The 23,241-nt window shown below is 47.5% G+C and overlaps 1 protein-coding gene across 6 annotated transcripts in view; it reads right to left on the bottom strand.

Annotated features, from left to right (window-relative positions):
- The window catches only part of Spats2 (spermatogenesis associated, serine-rich 2), a 73,276-nt gene extending 53,738 nt beyond the window's left edge, over nt 1-19,538 (bottom strand). Inside the window, exons 1-3 of one of the 6 annotated variants that reach the window (XM_039078929.1) lie at nt 19,380-19,516; nt 5,468-5,566; nt 4,616-4,810 (exon numbers count right to left, since the gene is read on the bottom strand). The gene's annotated coding sequence lies outside the window, so the exon portion shown is untranslated. Of the gene's footprint in view, nt 1-4,615; nt 4,811-5,467; nt 5,567-14,076; nt 14,099-19,379 lie in introns of those variants that run through there. The other 5 variants (XM_039078931.1, XM_039078930.2, NM_001395111.1 and 2 more) reach the window with 5 other exon arrangements.
- Nucleotides 19,539-23,241: the final 3,703 nt, after the last annotated feature.

The raw sequence follows: 23,241 nt of genomic DNA, 5'->3' as shown, positions 1-23,241 counted from the left end.
GGAGTGGACTATTAGGAGGGGTGGCCTTGTTGGAGGAAGAGTGTCACTGAGGAGGTGGGCTTTGAGACCCTCTTCCTAGCTGTCCTCGGACACTAGCTGCCTATAGGACAGTCTTCTGCTTCCCCTCAGGACAAGATGTACAACTCTCAGCTCCTCTTCCAGTACCACACTGGCCTGGACCTTGTCATGCTTCCCACCTTGATAATAATGGACTGAACCTCTGTACCTGGAGGCCCCAATCCAATGCTGGCTTTTACCTCTGCCACGGCATCGCTGCACAGCAACAGACACCCTAACTAAGTCTTGCAGAAGACTCAGGTTCAATTCCCAGCACCCATATGGTTGCTCACTATGGGTCTGCACCTCAAGTTCCAAGGGATCAATGCCTTCTTCTAGCCTCCACAGGCACCTGGCCTGCAAGTGGTTACCAGACATACATGCAGGTAAAACACCCATAAACAAGAAATTTTTTAAATTCTTAATGTACGGATTGCAATTACATGAAGCATAACTTCTGCAAGAAAATTAAAACTACTTCCGACAAAAACTAACTGGCTCCAACAGAATGGAAAAGGCATAGAAGAAGAGAAAGCAGGAGGGCAAGGCAACACAGACCTACGGAAAAGTAATTGCTTTCCCCATCATGTGAGAACTTCCAAACAGACATTTGAAAGTGCTAGCTTTCATCTGCTAAGTCACTCAAACACCCTGAATTATTTAGCAGCAGTTTAATTAACCTTTCTTCACTTCTTCCTAGACAGTTAAATGTTTGTTTTAGCAAATACCAATATATCTGTATGATCATAATCTAGTAAGGCATCTTAGGGAATAAGATATATATTCTGTTGATGATTCTTTACATAGCAAATAATATAGGTATTTGAAAATATTTTTAAGATTTATTTTTATTATCTGTATAAATATTTTGAAAGCATTTCTTTAATTTATTTTATTTATATGAGTAGACTGTGGTTGTCAGACACACCAGAAGAGGGCATCAGATCCCATTACAGATGGTTGTGAGCTACCATGTGGTTGCTGGGAATTGAACTCAGGTCCTCTGGAAGGGCAGTCAGTGCTCCTAACCACTGAGCCATCTCTCCAGCCCCACGGAAGGCATGTTAAATGCACCACATGCAGAGTCCAGAAGAGAGTAACCAGACCCCCTGGAACTGGTGTTCTAGAAGAGTGAGAAATGCCCAGGTCCTTACAGGAGCACAGCAGCAAATGCTCTCAGCCCCTAAGCCATCTCTCCAGCTCCTACCCAAGACTATTCCACGCACGGAACTATTTGAAGAGATTTTGCATCACTCACCAAAAGGAAGGAAAGGTTGGGGGATGCCTACAGTCTCAGCACTTGGAGGCTGAGGCAAGAAGACTGCTGGGAGTGCAAGGCTAGCCTGAGAGTCATAGCAAAGGCTCATTTCAAAAAAACCAAAACCATCTACTTAACCCACAGTGTGCTTGGGGGTTTGTCTGTTTTTCTTTTGTTATTATTTTTGAGGCAGGTTGCCACTATGCCACTGGATGACCTGGATCTCAGAGGCTGGCCTGCTTCTGTCTCCTCAGGGCTGAGATTAAAGGCGTGCACCACTGCAACCACACAATGTGGCTGATGTAAATATTTGTCTGGGCTTTGGGACTGATAGCAAAGAAAAGTCCTCTAATCCAAAGGGAGAAGGGATCTCTCCTGCTCACAGGGCAAATATTTAGATCCTACTTTTAAAAAAAAATGTGTTTGCTTTGGTTCTGTCTTGTCCACGACGGCCTGGAACTTCCTGCCTGCTGTGTGCAGTGCTTTGTCACGGGAGCACAGCTATGCTAGCTGTCCGAGCACTTTCCACTTGGCGAGCACTGCTTCCACAGTGACACCCACCACCTAGCAAACCCACCTTTGCTTTGTTCTATTTTAATAAAACTACTTCAGACCTGTCAGCAACTGCTGAGCATGGCAGTACGCACCTGTACTGAGTACCTAGACGCCAACCTGAGCTTCACAGTGAGTCCTTATCTCTGTCTGTCTTACACACACACACACACACACACACACACACACACACACACACACACACACGGGGGTCAGGGGAGGCCTGGGGCTGCAGAGACAGGTGGCTCAGCAGTAAGAGCATTTGTTGCTCTCGCAGAGCACCCAGGTCTGGATCTCAGCACCCACCCACATGGTGACTCACAACCAATTTCAATGCCAGTTCCAGGGATCCAACACCTTTTTCTGATCTCCCTGGGAACCAGGCACACACAAGGTATACACATATACATGCAGGCAAAACACTTGTCCATATAAGATAAATTTAAATAAAAATTAAAAGGCTGGAATGTAGCTCAGTGGTAGAGTCCTTCCCAGAGAACACATGAGCCTAAGTTTGATCTCCATCACTGAAGAAAAAAAAAAAAAAATCAAAAACAGCCAGGGGCCCATGGTGGTACAGGCCAATAATCTTCACACCTAGGAGACAGAGGCAGAGGCCTGGAGGGTCAGCACTAGCCACAGCTATATTACTCTTAAAAAAAACTGAAGACTGGTATGAGTCAGGATGGTGGAGCATGCCTACAACACCAGCACTCAGGTGACAGAACGATTATGAATTCAACTGACCCTGCCTCAGGAAAACCACTCCTGGGGCTGCGGAGATGGCCAACAGTTGAGAGCAGGTCGCTCCAGGTTCAGTTCCCAGCACCCAGAGGTTCACAACCATCCCTAACTCCAATCCAAAGGACCTGAACCTCGTGTGGCCTCTTCAGGTACTAGGCACAGACTTACATGTAGGCAAAATATTCATACACATTAAAGAAAATTATTTCAAAAATTTAAAAACTGCCCCAAATTACATTCAACCTAAGTCGTCAAGAGAGACACATCCAGATGGTAATACGTACCTAAAAGGCAGCTCTCAGGAGGCTCAAGGAGAGAGAACTCCAGCTTGAAACCAGCTTAGGAGCAGGTCTTCTGTAAGAGCCGCCAGTGCTCTTAGTCACTGAGCCCTATCTCCAGCCCTAGTTATGGATGTGTGTGTGTGTGGTGTGCATGGCCACAGAGGCCAGAAAAAGGAACTGAATCCCTGGGGCTGGAGTCCCAGGCGGCTGTGAGCTACCTGACTTGAGCGCTGGGAACCAAACTCATGTCCTCTGGAAGAAAGTAGTTAAGTGCTCTTAGCTTGTAAGCCATCTTTCCAGCACCCTTTTTAATAACTAAACATATCTGAAAATCAGACACAGCTGACAGTTTTTTATTGTTATGTATATATTCCAAGTTCCTGGGCCTCTACTAATCTGGAAAAAGAGAAAGTAAACAGGAAAGGCAATACACAAAATTTACTACATGCTTCAGAAGGAGGGCATTAGACCCTCAGGCCTCTGCCTGACTCTGGGTGGCAGTCTAAGAGCTGGGGTTAAAGGCGTATGCTGCCACCTCCCCCAGGCTGGCACTAGACTCCTGAGACAGCCTTGTGTTTACAAACAGCTCCCGTGCATCTTAGAGTACACAGCAAAGACCTCAGCACCAGTCTCTATCCCGGAAAGGCTAGATAGGGGGTGCCATGACTCCAGACTTATGCATTGTTGTGGGTCATACCAGAGCCTCTAGAAAGCTCTGTAAGCACCCTACCAACTGAGCCACTCCCAACCTTGAAACAGCTTGCAGTGTTTTTTAACTTGTTTTTTATTTTGTGTGTAAGGGTGATTTGCTGGTTTGTGTGTCTGCAGTGTTCCTAGTGCCCACAAAAGGCAGAGGAGCTTTGAATCTGCAGTGGTTTGAATGAGAATGGCCCAGGCTGAAGATCTGAACACTTCCTCCCTACTTGGTATTGGACTGGGAGGTGTGGCTCTGTCGGAGGAGGTGTGGCTCTGTTGGAGGAGGTGTGGCTTTGTTGGAGGAGGTGTGGCTCTGTTGGAGGAGGTGTGGCTCTGTTGGAGGAGGTGTGGCTCTGTTGGAGGAGGTGTGGCTCTGTTGGAGGAGGTGTGGCTCTGTTGGAGGAGGTGTGGCTTTGTTGGAGGAGGTGTGGCTTTGTTGGAGGAGGTGTGGCTCTGTCAGAGGAGGTGTGGCTCTGTTGGAGGAGGTGTGTTGCCTGTGGTGGACTTTGAGGTTTCAAAACCCCACACCAGGCCCAGTCTCTCTCTCCTGTGCCTGTGGATCAGATGTAAGCTCTCAGCTACTGCTCCACACCAATCCTGCCTGCCTGCTGCCATGCTTCCTGCCATGACAGACATGGACTGACCCTCCGGAACTGTCAACTGCATTCTTTTACAAGTTGCCTTGGCCATGGAGTCTCTACACATAATACAACAGTAACTACGACAGGATCCCCTGAAATTGGAGTTATGGCTGGTTATGAGCTGCTAAGTGGTTGCTGGGCTCTGAACCACTGTTCTCTGGAAGAGCGGCCTGTGCTGTTAACTGTTGAGTCACCTCTCCAGCCCCACTGAAACAACTTGTAAACTCTCCAGTTGAGATTTTGGTAGCCTGCAGGCTATGTGAATTCAAACTGGAAACCAGTTCATATTCCCCAAAAAAGGCTTTCCTTTCTGTGGCTTCACCAGGCCTTGGCTGAGACACTAGTCGCCCTGTACAGCTCTGAATGGTGGATTCACTCTGGTTTACCTTGTTTCCTTCCTTTTTCTGGACTCAGGATCTTGCTAGGAGCCTACAGTGGCCTGGAATTCACAATGGTTTAGCCTGAGCCTGCTGCGTGCTCGGATTACAGGCTTGTACCGGCATGCCTGGCTTCATGAACAGTCGTATGCTTCCTCAGCTGTCTCAGTGGTCCTTCGACAGACAGACAGAGTCTGTGCCTTTCTAGTAGTACACAGACAGAAGGGCATCTTATTACAGATGATGAAAGAAATAACAAGTCGAAGTTGCTCATCAGAGAAGTGGGGCTACAAGAGTGTGGCACCGCCCGGGACCCCAGCTGGGAGGATGAGGCGGCAGCACTGCCTCACGTTTGAGTCCAGCCTGAGCCTCAGAGCAAGAACCAGGGCAGCCAGGGCTGTACAGCAAGACTCTGCCTCAAAAGAACAAAACAAGTCAGGGGTTGGGTGTAAGAAGGCTCAAGGGTAGCACTTGCTACCAAGCCCTGAAAACTTAGGTTTCATCCCTGGACTCCACATGGCAGAAAGTGGGACAAGTCTTGAAAGTTACCCTCTGATTTCTGCACGCAATGTGTGTGTGTGTGTGTGTATAAAATAATATGGTATATAATACATACTATATTATGTATGAATACACAACCTGTAATAAAATAAAGATAAATAAAAATACCTACATACATAAAATAAAATTCATTCAATCCAATGATATTCCAGACACAAGTCACAGAAATGGTAGAGACCTGGTGAAGGACAAAAGAGCTCAGGAGAAACCCGGGTAACAGAGAAAGAGACAGAGAGACAGACAGACAGACAGACAAGAGCATCAGACAGCATCTGAATACACACAGTCCAAACAACTTACCCCAAGAAAATACTCGGGTTTGGATTTGTGCTCCTCTCTGTATATTCTGCTTAAAACAACCAACCCTCTCTAAATCACAGCAGGACGAAATGAGCAGCCCTGTCAGGAAACAGTCATCAGGTCAAGGTGGCAGTGATGCACTCCCCTGCTCGACCACTCAGCTGGCTGAGGCAGGAGTGAGGCCACACTGGACTACACAGTAAGACCGTGTTGAACAAACAAAGGAAAGCCCTCCGCGCAGAGTAAAAGTCTAAGTTAACACTAACTGTGACCTCCTATCTCTGTCTTCTCTGAGCAGCTAATAAGCCACATTACAGTAGATGGTGGCCATCCAGCGCTGGCTGACTGCACGGCTCAGCTAGGAGACTCCCTGCCTCCACCTCCCCCAGCATCAAATAGGGATGGGAAAAGCAATGCACCTCTAGTGCCATTAAATGGAAAGAGTGGGCTTCCCCAACGAGCTCCCAAAGACACTCTGTGGCATTTACAAGCAACTGTCTCATACCGGGACAGATGCAGGAAAAACTGTCTAAGCCTCAGCTATAACCAGATGATGACTAGATGATCTCCCCGAGATACTCGGGGAGAGCTAAACACTTCGAGCACTGTACTGTAAGTTCACTGTGAATGTCGAATGTATGCAAAGCATCTTTAATGTTTATTCTTCCTTTGCAAATGGTCCTGTGACTGACAGCTGCTAGACCCATCCCTTGTCCCCACCAGACCTCACTGAAGAACCAACCAAACAGCTAGACAGGCCGCTCTCCTAACACCTCAGCTCTGAATGGCCTGTGGCTGCCTTTGAGGAATCTGCGTAGCAGCCACAGCTGCCTGCTCCTTCTACAGGCCCCTCTCAGCCGCAGGGGCTTCTAACAGCCAGTGCTGGACATCTGCTAGCCTCACAGGTCTCAGGGGACCTAAATGACCCTGCGGCTACTTTCACCCAGGCTACAAAAGAAGCAACTCCCTTGGTAGCCAGCAGGAGACCTGGGACTGGTGCAAATTCAGCTTTTCTTTTGTGAGCTGTGCCATGACTGGTGGAAATAAGCCCTTTCGGAATGAGGGACTGCAGTGTGATTGGTACAGAGTTCTTCACGTACATGAAGGTCTTCCGCAGTAGATGCAAACACCCTTGCCCCCTTCCCCCCATCCACGCCCTTCCTGGTTCTACACTTTTCCAGCCTGTTCTGGTGTTGCTCCCAACATCACCTTTGGCCCAGTAACAGGCTGGTCTCAGCTGCTGGTGGTGCTATAATCACAGCACTCTAGAGGCTGAGGCAAGAGGATTGACCCAAAACCTGGAAAATAGAGGCAGCACCAACGGGAGGAAACGCTGATGAGGCTGGGACCCACTGGATTGAAAGGTGGAACACAGGGTCCTGCCTGGAGTGATCACCCGAGTAAAGTCGGTCAGCTCGGACATGTGCTTCAAGCTGGGACAGAACCGGCAGAGCAAGAAACACCAAGCACTCAAGAAAAAACAGCGCTTGAGTAACTGACTCTCCCAGACAGCTTACCTCTCACACCCTACCTGTGGCTGGTGAAATCTAAGAAAAGGGAGGCGATCACAGGAGAGATGGAGACAGAGAGAGGAAGAGGAACTCCTAACTGATAATGTTTCTCAAGATTACTGTTTCAAACTGATAAATAACAATTTTTATTAATTAATTAATTATCTTTTATGTTTATGTTTATGTGTTGTGGCTTCATGAACCCAACACACATGCAAGATCCTGCAGAGCAGACCTGGAGTTACAGATGGGGTCGCCACGTGGGTGCTGGGACCAAACTGCTGTAACCGCTGAGCATCTCTGCTCCCCATCTCAAGCAGGTCAGGCCAGCCTTAAATTCAGTGCTGGCCTAGAAGTTCTCTGCCAGTACCCTGAGTTCCGGAACCACAGGCACCACGGTGCCCAGTCCTCCCTAGCCTATTTTTGTCCTTTATCACCAGTTGAGCAGACTGAGCTCGGAGCAAGAAGAAAGGACAGCAGAAGCAGCAGCAAGTGGGAGCAGGGTGAAGACAGCAGCAGTGACAAACTGGTTGATGAAGAAAAACCGCAGGGAGAAGAGGCTGCAGGGACATCAAGGGACAAAGGAAGAAGCTACAGGACCTGGTCAATGGAAGCTTTCCAAAGAGGTGCCAACACTAAAGAACCAAGGGGTTCAGATTCCCTAGGTGTGCTGGCTGGTTCTATGTGTCAACTGACACAAGCTGGAGTTGTCACAGAAAAGGAGCCTCAGTTGTGAAAATGCCTTCATGAGACCCAGCTGTAAGGCATTTTCTCAACTAGTGATCAAGGTGGGAGGACCCAGCCCATTGTGGGTGGAGCCATCCCTGGGCTGGTGGTCTTGGGTTCTATAAGAGAGCAAGCTGAGCAAGCCAGAGGAAGCAAGCCAGTAAGTAACATCCCTCCATGGCCTCTGCATCAGCTCCTGCTTCCTGACCTGTGTGAGTTCCAGTCCTGACTTCCTTTGATGATGGACAGCAATGTGGAAGTGTAAGCTGAATAAACTCTTTCCTCCCCAACTTGCTTCTTGGTCATGATGTTTGTGCAGGAAGAGAAACCCTGACTAAGACACTAGGTATGAAGACTGTAAAACTGGCCACTGCCAGGAGCTGAGGATCCTGATATCCTGGACCCAAGAGCCCTAAGACTGTCACTTAGGGCCAAGAGAGGCTTATTCAAAGCCATCTGCTGTTTCCTGCTGAGGTGGGCTTCCCCATACTGTTGCTGGAAGCCGAGGTTTGTGACTAGCTGCCACCGAATGGTGGTTGAAGCCCAGAACGACACACAACACACCGCAACAAGCCGGCCTATGACTGTATGGTAATGTCTTCTAAAGCTTAGAGCAACAGGCCCCAGTTTCAGGACTTAGAGCTACAGGCCTCTGGATCCACCAGATCAGCCTCTAAACTGGTACTCAAGTAAGCGCTGGTCTTTCCTACCCACAATTCTTAGCTGGGGAGAACTTTAGGACCCCAGACAGCTGACTGGTCAGAATGGCCCCAAGGATGACTGAGACACTGAGGATTCTGGCATTAACTAAAGGCAAATATCAATGCTGACAGTTAACCTCTAACTGACAGTAAACGTAGATCCTTGTAGCCTCACCTCCTTCGGGAAGAGTAAGCAGTATTTTCTGCAATGCAAGTCGCAGATGGCAAATGTGATGTTAACTGTGGTATCGGCTAACGTTCATTGAGTGCGAGCCACGCACACTCACAGGGCTAAGTGTTTGTAGCCACTGAGGTTCAACAGTCACAGGGAACCTAAAACAGGGGATCACATGTCTAAGGCTAGACCAGGCCAGCCTTGGTTAGATAAAGACCCTGTCTCAAAACTAACTGATGGATTTAATTAATTCTAAAAATGCCCAAAAGACTTCAAATTCATTCCTCTAGAGAAAATATAAAAAGGTACAACATAAAATACTCAACTATGGGCTGAAAAATTCGACGTCTGGGTGCTGAGTGCTGAAGAGAACTTACTGCTCTTCCAGAGGACCCTGGTTCAATTCCCAGCACCCACATGGGGACCCAAAACTGTGGGTAACTCCAGCTCTAGGGGATACGGTGCCCTCTTCTGTTCTCCACAGACTGCTGCACACACAGGAGACACAAACTCATGCAAGTGCACATGCACACACATAGACACATACATGTGTGCATGTATACATACACATATATACATTTTTTTCTTTTTTTTAAAGATTTATTTATTTTATGTATATGAGTAAACTGTAGCTGACTTCAGACACACCAGAAGAAGACATCAGATCCCATTACAGATGGTTGTGAGCCACCATGTGGTTGCTGGGAATTGAACTCAGGACCACTGGAAGAGCAGTCAGTGCTCTTAACCGCTGAGCCATCTCTCCAGCCCATACATTTTTTTCTTAAGATACTCAACACCATTAGTCACTGAAGTATAAATCAGGACCACAACAAGAAGGGCTGGGGAGGCAGCTCAGTGGTTAAAAGCACTGGTTGCTCTTGCAAAAGACCCAGATTTGGGTCCCTGAACCTACATGGCAGCTCACGATTGTTCATAATTTGAGTTCTGGGGGATGCAATGCCCTCTTTTGTCCTCTGTGGGCACCAGGCACACACATGACACACACAGGCCAAACACCCATATACATAACTTAACTGGAGCTGGAGGCAGAGTTTGGTAGAGTCCTTGGCTAACATACATGAAGCTGTGAGTTCGATCCCAAATGTGACATAAACTGGATGTGGTGCACATCTATAGTCCCAGCACTTGGGTGAAGTCAGGAGGATCAGAAATCCTGTCATCTCCAACTGGAGCCCAGACTAAATAACTGAGCCCAGCTAGAGCTACATGAGGCCCTGTCTCAAAATCAAAACAAAACAAAAATACCCAACAAAACCCACATAACAACCTCACACCTAAGATGTCTACAATAACAAACAAGTCCTGGGAGAGATGGAGAGTTAGGAAGGACATGGAGAAACTCAGACCAGCATGTATGCTAGCGCCAGGTAAAGTGCTGCCTCTCTGGGAACCCCCATGGTAGCGCCCCAAACCTTACTATAGAATCCCTCCTCAACCCATCGGTTCCACTCAAGTGCAGATCCAAAAGGACCAAGAACAGGCCCTCAGATAACACAAGTCACCAGTGTTCCCGGCGACACCCTCTGCTTAAAACAATCTCTCACTATGGAGCCGGGGCAGGCCCAGCTAGAGCTTACTAGGTAGACCAGGCTGGTCTCGAGAACTCAGAGATCAGTCTGCCTCCCCCTCTGCATGCTGGGATTAAATGAATCCAGGCCCATGCACAGCGGCACTTGTCATGATAGCCAGAGATAGAAAGGACCAACGACCAAAAGAGAAACAGAACGTGCCATCCATACTTCAAAAAATAGGATTTGCCCACAAAAACGAGTACGATTCTGCCAGAAATACTGTGACTGTAATCAGTTCTGGCTTAGTTGCACCATCATCCGGTGGATCTTCATTTCGGGTTTCAGACTGGTGGTTACCTTCCACAAAGGCAGGAGGACCAGAAGTATGAATGCCCTTGGTTACATATGGACGTTCTGCCTCAGGAGAAGAAAAAAAGGAAAATCTGATGATACTGTGTATGAAAATGCCATGGTGAAACCCATTACACTGTGTACTCAGTAGAAGTCAGGTAGGATGTAACACCGAGGCTGAACAGACAGCTCACAAGTTAGATTACTGTTGCTCTTGCAGAGGCCCCGGTTCAGCTCCCAGCACTCACACGGCAGCTCACGACCTGAAGCCGGGTTAGGTTCCCAGCACCCACGTGGAGGCCCACAACCATCTGCAACTGGGTTCCAGGGATGGCACCCCCTTCTGTCCCTCAAGAGTACCAAGCATTCAGATGGTACGCGTATATGAATGAGGGCAAAACCCTACACACATGAAATAAAAATGAAATTTTAAGGGGCTGGAGAGCTGGCTCAGCAGTTACGAGCTCTTGTTGCTCTTATAAAGAACCTGGGTTCAGTTCCTGCAGAAGCAGGTGGAGCTCTGTGAGTTCAAAGCCTCAGAGCAAGTTCCCAGCCAACCAGGACTAATAGTGAGATCCTGTCAAAAAAATTAAACTTAGTCAATTAACTAAAATGTAAATATAATAGAGCCCCCCATGACCAGATCCTTACATTGAGGGGTTTGTTCAGAACATGCAGGTGGGCTTACAAAGCAACTTACTGTCACCACACAGAATCAGCAGAAAAGCCACTTGTGTGACACACTAATGCATACTTAAATCTAACAGTAGGCCTGCAAGAACCAGCTGTGTGCTAACCACATCGACAAGCTATAATCACAGACCAAGTGGGTAATTCAAGGAGAAACAGTGCTCTGGGGTTAAGAGTAGGCTTAAAACAGCAGCAAGCCAATTACTACTCAACAGAACTATGCAGTCAACATAGAAGACACTGCAGGCTTTACAAACTGATGTTTTCACTACTAACCACACCAAAGGAACTGATATCAGCAGTGTTTTCATATTCTTACACACACACACACACACACACACACACACGCATGCACACACACACGCACACACGCACGCGCACACACACACGCGCACACACACGCGCACACACACGCGCATTATTTAACTAGATTATATAATGGTTTTATCCTGATTCTCCTCCTCAGTCCCAACACTCTTTAGCCTGACTAAAGGATGCACGCACATATATACACTCCACTGCCAACAATCATGTTATCCTTCTAGTTGAATGTTTTAAAAAACTCCATATTACCAGAATTCCAATGTTAATTTAGGGTCTGGGCCAGTAAAAAAAAGCCCTCCCACAACTGGTGACAATCCCCCAAAACTCCTATCTACTTGTACCTAGCCACAGACTCATCACAGGACACTGGCTAAGCTAGGCTAAGCTTCATCTTCACTCTGAGAATGTCTTAAAGGTTTGGGGCTTCCACAGAACGTGAACAGCAACGAAGTGCACTTCAAAACCCACTTCTACTAGCCGCCCGCCATGCTGCGCGTGAACACTTGGCAGTAAATCCTGGCCTCTGGTGAAGCCTCGCCGCTGTTCAGCAAACTAAGAACCTCAAATGTGTAAGGGCTCAGGGTCAATTCAACTATCCAACAGTTGACCTGAGCTTCACAGAGAGACCCCTCCACAGTTGAGTGTGGCCTCACTAAGTTTCCACAAAGCTCCAGGCAAACAGCATATGAACCCAGAGTCACTGTGAGACCCAACAACCATAGGCAAGACGTAGGCATAAGTAACCTCCTTGGGACATTTAGAAAGAATAAAACGGGAGCAGAGACCGTCCTAAGGGACGGTTCGGTAGAGCTATTGCAGCCTCTAGGTTTGGTATTATGTGACAAGTCAGACCCATGAAGAGAGAGAACTGGAATCAAATGACTTCAGTTTAACAAACTTCTGTTCTATTCAAGCATTCCAGCGAGCTATCACAAATATTTGAAGTAGCTAGGTGTGGTGGCATACATCTGTAATCCCAAGACACCGAGGCATAAGGATTGTCTGGACTGGCTCAAGTTTCCAGGCCAGTCTTGATTACATAGGGAATTTGAGACCAGCCCAGCCTAAACAACAAGACCCTGTCTAAAATCAAAAGCTAAACAAACAACAACAAAAATCAAGCACATGTCTGGCAGTTAGATCATTTTCAATGAATGAACTAAATATAAAAGATCAACAGTGACCAGCAACTGATACAGGTAAAACCTCTAAAAATGAAGAAAGGTGCACCCAGGCAAGTGTACTGAAAACTTTCTATACTACTGACACTTTTTTATAGCTACAACACTCTGAAGACAGCATTCACATTTGCATAAGTGGATGAAAAGATCTGTACATGATAAATAGTTCCTTCTCCGTTAGAAAAACTGACCAAGGGCTGGAGAGGTGGCTCAGCAGTTAAGAACACTGACTGCTCTTCCAGAGGACCGGAGTTCAAATCCCAGCAACCACATGGTGGCTCACAACCATCTGTAATGGGGTCCAACGCCCTCTTCTGGTGTATCTAAAGACAGCTACAATGTACTTATACATAATAAATAAATAAATAAATCTTTAAAAGAAAAACTGACCAAAACATTTCCTTTGAAATTATTTCTACTGCAAGGTTAGTGAGCAAGCACCACCCCTTATACGTGAGTTGAGTGCTGTCTTCAGCCAAGCAGGTAACAAAATTAACATTTTGAAGTAACTAAACCTTCTCAAAACATTGTATGTTGAGATCCAGGCATGTGGCACATATCTGGAAGGGAAAGCTAAGAGGGCTCTCTTGAGTTCAAGGCCAACCTGAAAGGCTGACATGGGGACGCACCCCTTTATCCCAGGCAGGCAGATCTCTGTGAGTTCCAGGCCAGCCTGGTCTACATACTGAGCTCCAGGTCAGCCTGGTCTACATACTGAGCTCCAGGCCAGCCAGGGCTTCACAGAGAGACCCTGTTACACCTGTTACAGAACAAACCAAGCAAACACAAAGTCAACCTGGACTACATTTTAAATTCCATTCCACTTTGGGATAGAGAGAGAAAGAGAGAGAGAGAGAGAGAGAGAGAGAGAGAGAGAGAGATCATCTAAGGTGTACCTTAAGCCTGAGGCCTATCTGGCTACAACCACCTGATCTCAAAGGAAAAACACCTTGCTGGGTCATACAGTGACTCTTCACTGTTATAGCTGGATTTTGTGAAGCAGCCCACTGCTGTAGACCAGGCTGCCCTGGAACGAAGTCCCTGGAGTTTTCAGCTGCCTGCACAAGCCACAGCACCTTGCTTGAGCCAGTAATAGCACTAAAAACTGAAAGGACTCTAGATATTATTCATAATAGCCCAAAGGCATCAACAACCTAGATGCCCACTGAGGATGCAGAAACAAATTAACAGTGTTACAGGATGCTCTAGTGAACACCTGGGCTCAGCTACTCAGAGGGTGAGACGGGAGGCTTATTGGAACCCAGGAATTCAATGGCTTAGTGCGTATGGCCGTAAATTCAACCCCCAGTGCACTCAAGCATGAACATACACAGACACACACAGAAAGACAGACAGACACCGAGAAAAATACAGGATCCCATTATCTACAGAATACAGAGAATACTTCCACTCACAGGGGCAGGAGGGAAACAGTAGAATCAGGGTTGACAGGCTCCCAGAGACGGAGAATGAGGAGTTGATGTTTAGTACACAGTGACCATTTTCCTTTTGGAAGAAAAAAGTTCAGGTAGATGACAGTGTCCAGCCATGAGAGTATCTAATGCATTTACATTTAAAATGATCAAGATGTCCTCTAACTTGATTCTGGTTCAATAAATTAGTAAAAGTTCTCGATTTGTTTATTTGTTTGAGAGACAGTTTCCTTGTGTAGACCTGACTGAACTGGATTTATATTTTACCACAGTAATAAATAAATAAATACATACACACACACAGACATACATATAGACAGACAACCAAGAAAAAATGCTTAACCTTTTGTGGCAAAAATATATCCAAAAAACCAAAAAAGGTAAGGTGACAGGCCAGGCATGCCTTGCTGACTGGAGCACAGACAAGTTACCCAGGAAGTCAGGCCCTCAGTACACAGGGAAGGGAAGGGCGTCCTCCCAAGGCTGAACACAGGCTCTTAGCAGCTAAGATAGCTGAGCCCTACCCTACAGGGTTGGTCGGGTGATGAAGGGGCTCCTCCTTCCCTGAGACAAAACAAAACTACCCTCGGGCCTTTCCTACCAGCTTCCAGTGAAAGCAGCAAGACCGATCTAAGCATTTGTACTTCTAAGCAAAGTGCTCCAAAAGAATGTTATTTTGTCATTCCCAGCTTTAATACCGTGGGTCTACAATGGGAAACCACAGGTAGCAATTTTAAAAAACAGTACATATCCAGGGACTAAGCCACTACCTAAAGACTATACATGGACTGACCCTGGACTCTGACCCCATAGGTAGCAATGAATATCCTAGTAAGAGCACCAGTGGAAGGGGAAGCCCTGGGTCCTGCTAAGACTGAACCCCCAGTGAACTAGTCTATGGGGGGAGGGCGGCAATGGGGGGAGGGTTGGGAGGGGAACACCCATAAGGAAGGGGAGGGGGGAGGGGGATGTTTGCCCGGAAACCGGGAAAGGGAATAACACTCGAAATGTATATAAGAAATACTCAAGTTAATAAAAAAAAAAAAACAAAAAAACAAAAAAAAAAAAACAAAAAACAAAAAAAAAACAGTACATAGAAATTTCTTCCGATACCAATATTGGGTGACTGTTCGGCACCTGGAACAAATAAAACCTCAACAAAAGAAAATGCCCTCCCTCCGATCCCTCCCCTCCCCTCCCCTCCCCTCCCCTCCCCTCCTGTTATTCACTAGCATCTGTAGCCTGATGGGCCTCTAAGGATCATGCCGGTGTTTTTGGCCAGTAACCTACAGCTCCTCCCTCAGGCCCCAGCTGTTTCTCTGTTCTACCCATTCTGGGTTTCTTGTCTATATTTAGATATAATGCCAGTATCAACCGTGGGATCAACAGGTGCTTGGAGAGTGCCCTTGAGCACTGAGCAGTTTTCGATTGTTTTCCCAAGTTAATTGGTTCTGGGCCTGCAACTGGCTGCCTTGACTCCTCTAGGTATGAATACTTCTTCAACTTGACTAAACAGAAAATCGCGATCGCGAGACGAATCTCAGTGAGATGTTTTAGCACTACTACCAGAACCCTGGAAGTCTTTAAAAACCACAGGAGCAGCAAACTTTTTAAGAGTCTACAGATGGGGGGTTGGGGATTTAGCTCAGTGGTAGAGCGCTTGCCTAGGAAGCGCAAGGCCCTGGGTTCGGTCCCCAGCTCCGAAAAAAAAAAAGAAAAAGGAAGAAAAAAAAAAAGTTAAAAAAAAAAAAAAAAAAAAGAGTCTACAGATGGGGTTACTCTACAAACCAACCGGAGCAAAAGCACCATTTGCTGTCAAGACAGATGTGCGCATCCTACAATCACAACACCTGGAAGGCTAAGGCAAAAAGACTAAGGAAAGCCCGGGCCGTATTACAATTACAAGACCATCTCTCTCCAGCAGGACAGAGGACGGGAGGGGAGGCGAGGCGAGGAAGGAAAGAATTACTGTTATCGTAACAGACTCAGGTTTCAACCAGTTCATAATGCTTTACAGCAGTATGACTTAGCAGTTAGGAGCTCTTCCAGGGGAGTTTGGTTCCCACATCAGGGAGCTCATGGTCGCCTGTAACTCCAACATACACACCGCATACACACAGACAGACAGACAGACAGACAGACAGACAGACAGACAGACAGACACAGACACAGACACAGACACACACACACACACACACACACACGATCTATTCTGAGAAGGGTGGATATGGCAGTTCACTCCTCCAATGCCCACAGTCGGGAGGCTGAGGTAGGATGAGAGCCTGCGCTACGGGGTGAAACCTATAAAACCTGTGTCAGAAGAGTAAGAGAGGACCAGAGGACCTGGTCTGCAGGCACTCGTTCATCCAAATCTCAGGAGCCAGAGGTGGATGGCTCTCTGTGAGTCTAAGACCGGCCTCGTCTAACAGAGATCCCAGTCAGCAGGGGCTATGGTGAGACTGCCTCAAAAGAAAAGGAGAAAACACAAGAGAAGAGGGACACGTGTCTCAGTCAGTTGGCCGGGTACACGGAGCCCCAGGTTCCATGCTGCATGAACGGGGCATGGCTACCATGTCTATAATCCCCTATAATCCTGGCCTGCAGGAGGTAGGAGCAGGAGGACTGAAAAAACTAAAGAAGCCAGGCAAACAGAGATAGGTCTGGATCCCCTCCCCTCACTCACTCTGTGACCGTAGCAAATTATTTAATCTCTAAACGTATTGTTCTTTTTTTTAAAGTTTTTCTAAACAAGATTTCTCTGTGTAGTCCTGGCTGTCCTGAAACTCACTCTGTAGACCAGGCTGGCCTCGAACTCAGAGATCTGCCTCTGCCTCCTGAGTGCTAAGATTAAAGACCTGTGCCACTGCTGCCTGGCTTTTTTTTTTTTTTTTTTTTTTTTTTTGTTTAATCTCTAAACTTATAAAGTGACATATTAAATGTGATGACTAATGAAATGAGATTATGCATGAAAAAGCAATCTTAGCTCTTTGCCCACTAAAAGGTCTCTCTCCTGGCTTTGAGCTGGAGGTGAGGGGTGAGATGGGCCTCCAGCAGTGCCAAGTCCAGAATGATCTCAAACTGTGTATGCAAAGATGGATGCCCTGGAGCTTCTGACCCTCAGGCCTCCACTTCCCAAGGGCCGAAACCCCTCTCTGGCACCAGTGTAATCTGGAGGCTCACTTGACTCTTGTACAGGAAAAGCCCCATTCATCCAGGCATGGCTGCCTCATTTGCCTGTAACCCAGGACGCAGGAGGCTGAGACAGAATTAATTATGAATTATGGGCCGGCTTGGGCTACAGAGTGATAAGTGTCTCTAAAATATTTTCTTAAATTTAAATACAATCTAATGACTTGGCAAATGGCTCTAGTGGTTAAGAGTGTGTACTGATCGTGCAGAGGATCAGAGTTCTATTCCCAGTACCGCCCCCTCCCCCATGAGGGTCAAAACTGACCGATCTCCAGTTGCAGAGAATCCCGCCCCCTCTTCTGGGGGCACTGCACTGGAATGCACAAACACACTGACACACCCATCACTTAAAATAATAAGAATTTTTTTAATTTTTAAATTTTTTCATTGATCTTTACTTTTTTATTTATTTATTTTTGTTTGTTATTCGAGATAGGATTTCTCTACATAGCCCTGGCTGTCCCAAAACTCACTCTGTAAACCAGGATGGCCTCGAACGCCCAGAGACCTGCCTGCTTCTGCCTCCTGGGTGCCGAGATTAAGGCATGCACCCCCACCAACGGTATATTTTAGATCATGATTTTTGGATATGTATAAGGTAGCCCAATGCTGCCTGCTACCAGAAACACAGCTGAAAAATATAAACCGATGACTGCCCAGAAATTTTAGTTTAGATGAGTCAGCAAAACTTCATGTCTCACAGATGAAAAGCGCAAGCACACATCTATGGATGTATAATGATAATTATAGCTTCAAAATCAGTGATCTCCTAGTGAGTGCTGGATCAAATCTGCTCTGGAAATCAAAGCTGCAAGAAAATACAAGTCCAGCAAAGTGGCTCACACCTGTAATCCCAGCAGCTGGGAGTCTGAGGCAAACTGGCCACTCCAAGGCAACTGGAGTTACACAATAGGTCACAAGCCAGCCTAGGTTACAGATAAAGACTGAGGACCCCCTCCCAATGGGGGAGGTCTGGAGGGGGATACAAAGTCCATAACCCAGAAATACTTTTTCACAGTATTCCCAAGCCATCTTAACTCAAAATGCAAGAATACTGAGGCAGCTTGCCCATCAGGAATCACAATTTCCAAAAACAAACAAAAAACCCCCAAATCTCTTCCCCAAGCACAAAACCAGAATTAGATGGTCTATGAACATTTTTCAGCGGGAACATTTCTCAGTGGGAAACGAAAATTCTTACAAAGGACAGACAACTTAAATTTTTTTTTAAATCACAGTTATTCATAACTTTTCAGCCCAAACACCTTGAACTCCGCAGTATCGCTGACCTCACTCATGGTAAAGTACTTGCTGGTAATGTGTTCTCTCTCGCTTCAATAAATACGGAGAAATTATGTACAGTAGTCTGCTGAAATATTACAGTTTTGCCTTACAATAAAATGAACTATAAATAATAATAATAATAATAATAATAATAATAATAAAATTATTGGGAGACTGGCTTGCATGCCTTAGCAAGGGGCCAAGACTAACCCACTTTAAAAAAAAAAATCCACTCATCTTGGATGAATTAGGAGACGAAGACCCCTCTTGTTCATCTATCCTAGGCTCTGTTTTAATTCAAGAACAAACTCGTATTTCTTTACCTCTCTTTGCCTTTCTTAGTCTCGTTTTCCTCTCAAATTCCGAAATTGTCCTTCTACCCTTTAAGTCCGATGATGGCACTTGCGTCCTAAGCACAGCTGACACCATGCAGAAGACTTTACACATGCCCATCTCGCCGTACCTCACATTTCAAATGACCCATTATTTCATTCTTTTCGATCCCGCACGTAGTTTCTTAAATCTAGGACCGCACACACGCTCACACCAGAGTCCCCCTCACTCCATTGTTTCTCCGGCCTATCCTCTGGAAACTCCCCAACTCGGACCCGTGTGCCCCGCTCGCCCCATTAACCCCAGAAACCCGCGGCCCTCTCCACACTGCAGGTCCCAAAGGGCTCCCGGTCCCCCTCCTCTCGGTACCCCAACCCCCAACAACTGCCCCTTCCCTCTTTTCCCTTCCTCGAGCCCTCCCTCCACCTCCGGCCCCTCTCGCCCCCGCCACCCACCTCACCCAACACCCCCATCCTCACCTAGCCCGGGCTCCCTGCAGCCGCCGCGTCCCCCAGTTCCGGGCTCTGCGTTCCGGACGCTCCCCGGTCTGGGATGAGGAAAGAAGAGCCTCCGCCTCCTCCTCGCCCTCGTCCTCGGGAGCCGCCGCCGTCGCTACCGCGCTCCTCCCCCAGCTCGCCCAAGGCCCGACGCCGCCCCGCCCCCACCGCCGCCTTCCCCGCTTCCCTCGTCCGCCCGGCGGCGGACAGAGACTTCGCAGGCGCGGCTGGGGCCGGAGTGCCCGCGGATCCACAGCGACCCTCGCCCGCCCGCACTCGCGCCGCTCGCCCCCCTCGCCCCGCCTCGGAGCCCGCGCGTGCGCGCGCGCGCGTGCGCCCCCGCCAGCCGGAGCGCAGGGCGCGTACTCGCGCCGGCGCGACCCCGACGCGCCGCGCGCGGGAGACCCGAGCCGAGGGGGCGCGCGGCCCGGTTACCGCTCCTCTCCGGCGCCGTCCCTTCGCGCCCGATTCGCGCGCCTGAGGTGCGGGAGACGGGAAATTACTGAGGGGTTGAAGGAGCGGGTCAGGGGCCAAACGGGAAGGAACGGCGAGATGAGCGGGGCGCGTACTCGCGTCCGCGTGCGGGAAAGGCGACCTGAAGCGGCCCGGCTGGGAGTGGGCGCCAGCGTGCCCCTAAGTGAAGAGCCGAGCGGGAACTGACGGAAAGAGCCGAAACTCTCCGGAGGTGGCCGAAGATCCCCAATGAGAACCTAGAGCTTTTTGCTCCAGGTCTGCAGTCACTTACGTCCTCTCTAGCCAGGAACAATTCAGCCACTAACTCCCTTTAACTTTGCCCACTTCCGGACCACCTTCTGCTCCTAAAGGTCATTTCAGAGCCAGCGAGCCACACAGCCTGGTGAGAGGTCAGGAGAGAGATTGTGGGGCGAATGACCTCACACTTTCTGCATCCCTCTACGTGGCTGTGACCAGTAACTCCTGTTGTCGAATCTTTCTGTTAAATACCTATCTTCGTAATCAGTACTCTAATCTTTTTGTTAAATACCTATCTTAGTAATCATTACTCGAAATCTCCAGTCTCTCCAGGGGCCAGAATCATCTCTAGTATTGATGTATCTTTTGAGTTAGTGTCTTACGGGTTGGCTGGTCAGGAGAGAGGTTAGAAAGGGCATGTCCAACCCACATTCAAGCTGAGGAACTTCCTTTAAACATGAGACCTGTTTGGGCGATTATTTTCAAAATCTGAATAGTGAACTTTGTGGAAGACAATCATGTCACGATATCAAAAGGTTGGATACTCCTGGTAGAGGCTGAGATTTAAACTAAATCACCACTGAACAGTTTAGCCGTCTCATTCCCTTTCTTTGAGGCCAAACAAAGGAGCTTTGGACTGAACTACCTCTAGTGTGTGCTTTTAGATGGGCGCTACAGGCAGGGGCACAGTTCATCCATACGTTATCACTCCAGTCCTAGATCTCATAATTGACCGTGGTACAGTATGTGTCTGCCAAGTCATGTATCTTCATCGGATCCTTGTTCTTTTTGCTTTGCACTGTTTTTATTTCTGTTTGTTGTGAGAAGATCTGGCCATGAATGATATAGCTCTCTGCTGGCCTCCCACTCTGGATCCTCTTGTCTCAGCCTCTTGATCACTTAGGAGGGGTGGGGAGGGTTGCTGAAGGGGTGGGGGCGGAGGAGGAAAAATAGTTTATAGAACACATCTTACCCAATTTGTGAGCATTATTCAGATGTCACTGACAAGGGGAGTGCGGTTGTCCCCACCTGTAATCGTAGCAGTTGGCATGTGGAAGCAGGGGTCCCAGGTAATATTGGGCTACACAGAGCTCCAGGCCAGAATCATTGGAAGGCTATAGTTGCAGCTAGTGGCAAAGCACTTTGCCTAAAGATGTGCAAGTTCCCAGGTTAAGTCCCCACCACACATCTGAGGGTTTCCTCTAGTCTCTACATGTGTGGAACTCCCACACCCCTGCGCGTGTACACACACACTCACAAATCACTATAATACTGTATTTAGTATATCTTCATAGAAAAATTCTGAGAAGTTGAGAAGAATGCTCAGTCCCTTGGGTGACAGCAGAAAAAGTCTCCTCACAAGATTTACTTTTTAAAACTCTGCCCTCTAGGATCTGGAGAGATGGCTCAGTAGTTAGGAGCACTGGCTGCTCTTCCAGAGGACCCTGGTCCAATTCCCAACACCCACATGGCAATCACACCTATCTGTGACTCTAGTTTTAGAGCTTCTGACTCCTTCACACAGACACACATGCAGACAAAACACCAATGCACATAAAAAAAAATAAATCATTAAAAAAAAAACAACCATCTAGCAGGGTGTGGTTGTGCACACCTTCAGCCCTAGCATTGGGAGGCAGAGGCAGGAGGATCTCTATGAGTTTAAAGTCACTTTGGTCTATATAGTGAGTTCCAGTCCAGCCAAGGTTACCCTGTCTCAAAAAAACAAAAACAAAAATAAAGCTAGCATCAAGGTCTCGGGCTATATAGCTCAGTGGTGGAACACTTGCCAAGTAGAAAGCTAGAGGATCAGGAGTTCCTGGGCGGCCTGAGCAACATCAGAAGACTCTGACTGGAATACACAGGGCTGGGGACATAGTCCAGTGAGAGCACTTGCCTAGCCCTGAGTTTGATCCCCGGCACTGAAAAGAGAAAACTTTTAACTTTCCAGTGGTGCTGACTGAAGCTGGAAACCATAACAGGCGCAAAAGGGGGCAGAGAAGAGCCAAAACCCTGTGGTTCTCCTTTGCCTGTGCTTCTTATCTCTGTGTGTGCGTATGTGTGTGCCCACGCATTTGTGTGTGACTCAACGTCTATGCATGTGCATATGGAGGCCAGAGGAAAGTGATTCACTCTTCCTCCTCCTCTTCCTTTTCTTCCTTCTCGCCTTCCTCTTTCTCCTTTTCTCCCTCCTCCCTCCTCCTCTTCCTTCTCTTCTTCCTCTTTCTCCTTTTCTCTGTCCTCCTCCCCTGCCCCTCCTCCTCCTTCAGTGTGTATGGGTGTTCTGCCTGTGTGTATGTCTGTGCACCCACCTCTCTGGTATATGATGTCCATGGAGGCTAAGAGATGGTGTCAGACAGATTCCCTGTAACTGGAGTTACAGACAATTGTGAGCTGCCGTGTGGGTGCTGGGAATTGAACCTGGGTCCTCTAGAAGAGCAGCCAGTGTTCTTAACTACTGAGCCATTTCTCGACCTAAGTTTTTTTTTTTTAAAGTCAGTCTTTCAGTGGCTTGGAACGCACTAAGTAAGCTAGACTGAATGGCCAGTGAGCAGGAGAGACCCAGTGGTCTCCACCTCCCCAGCACTGGAAGTATAAGGCGGACCACAACGCCCAGCCTTTTATTATGGTCTAGGGATCAAACTCGTCTTCTTGCTTGCATGGCAAGAGCTTTACAAAGTGAGACATTTCTACAGTCCGCCACTTCTACTCAAAACATTACAGCAGCAGTCCAAACCAAGTCTCAAAAAATTAGCTCCGTGGAATATTCAGGGGATACTATCTAAGAAAACTATTTCACAAGCAGATGATCTTAGAAAACATGGAGCTTTCATCAGAGTATTTAATAATTCAGTAATATGCCTTGTTCACATTGAGGGAAACAGACTATTTTTTAAAGGTTTATTTATTTATTATATATGAGCATACTATAGCTGTTTTCAGACACACCAGAAGAGGGCATCGGACCCCATTACAAATGGTTGTGAGCCACCATGTGGTTGCTGGGATTTGAACTCAGGACCTCTGGAAGAGCAGCTGGTGCTCTCAACCGCTGAGCCATCCCCCCAGCCCAGAAACAGACTATTATAGACTCTGCAGCTTTCTCCAAAGAAGAAACCCCTTCCTAAGAGGT

Source organism: Rattus norvegicus, chromosome 7, assembly GCF_036323735.1.
Source record: "Rattus norvegicus strain BN/NHsdMcwi chromosome 7, GRCr8, whole genome shotgun sequence".
NCBI classification, from domain to species: domain Eukaryota; kingdom Metazoa; phylum Chordata; class Mammalia; order Rodentia; family Muridae; genus Rattus; species Rattus norvegicus.
The sequence above is the reverse complement of the archived record's forward strand: the minus strand, read 5'-3'. Positions and strand labels throughout refer to the sequence as shown.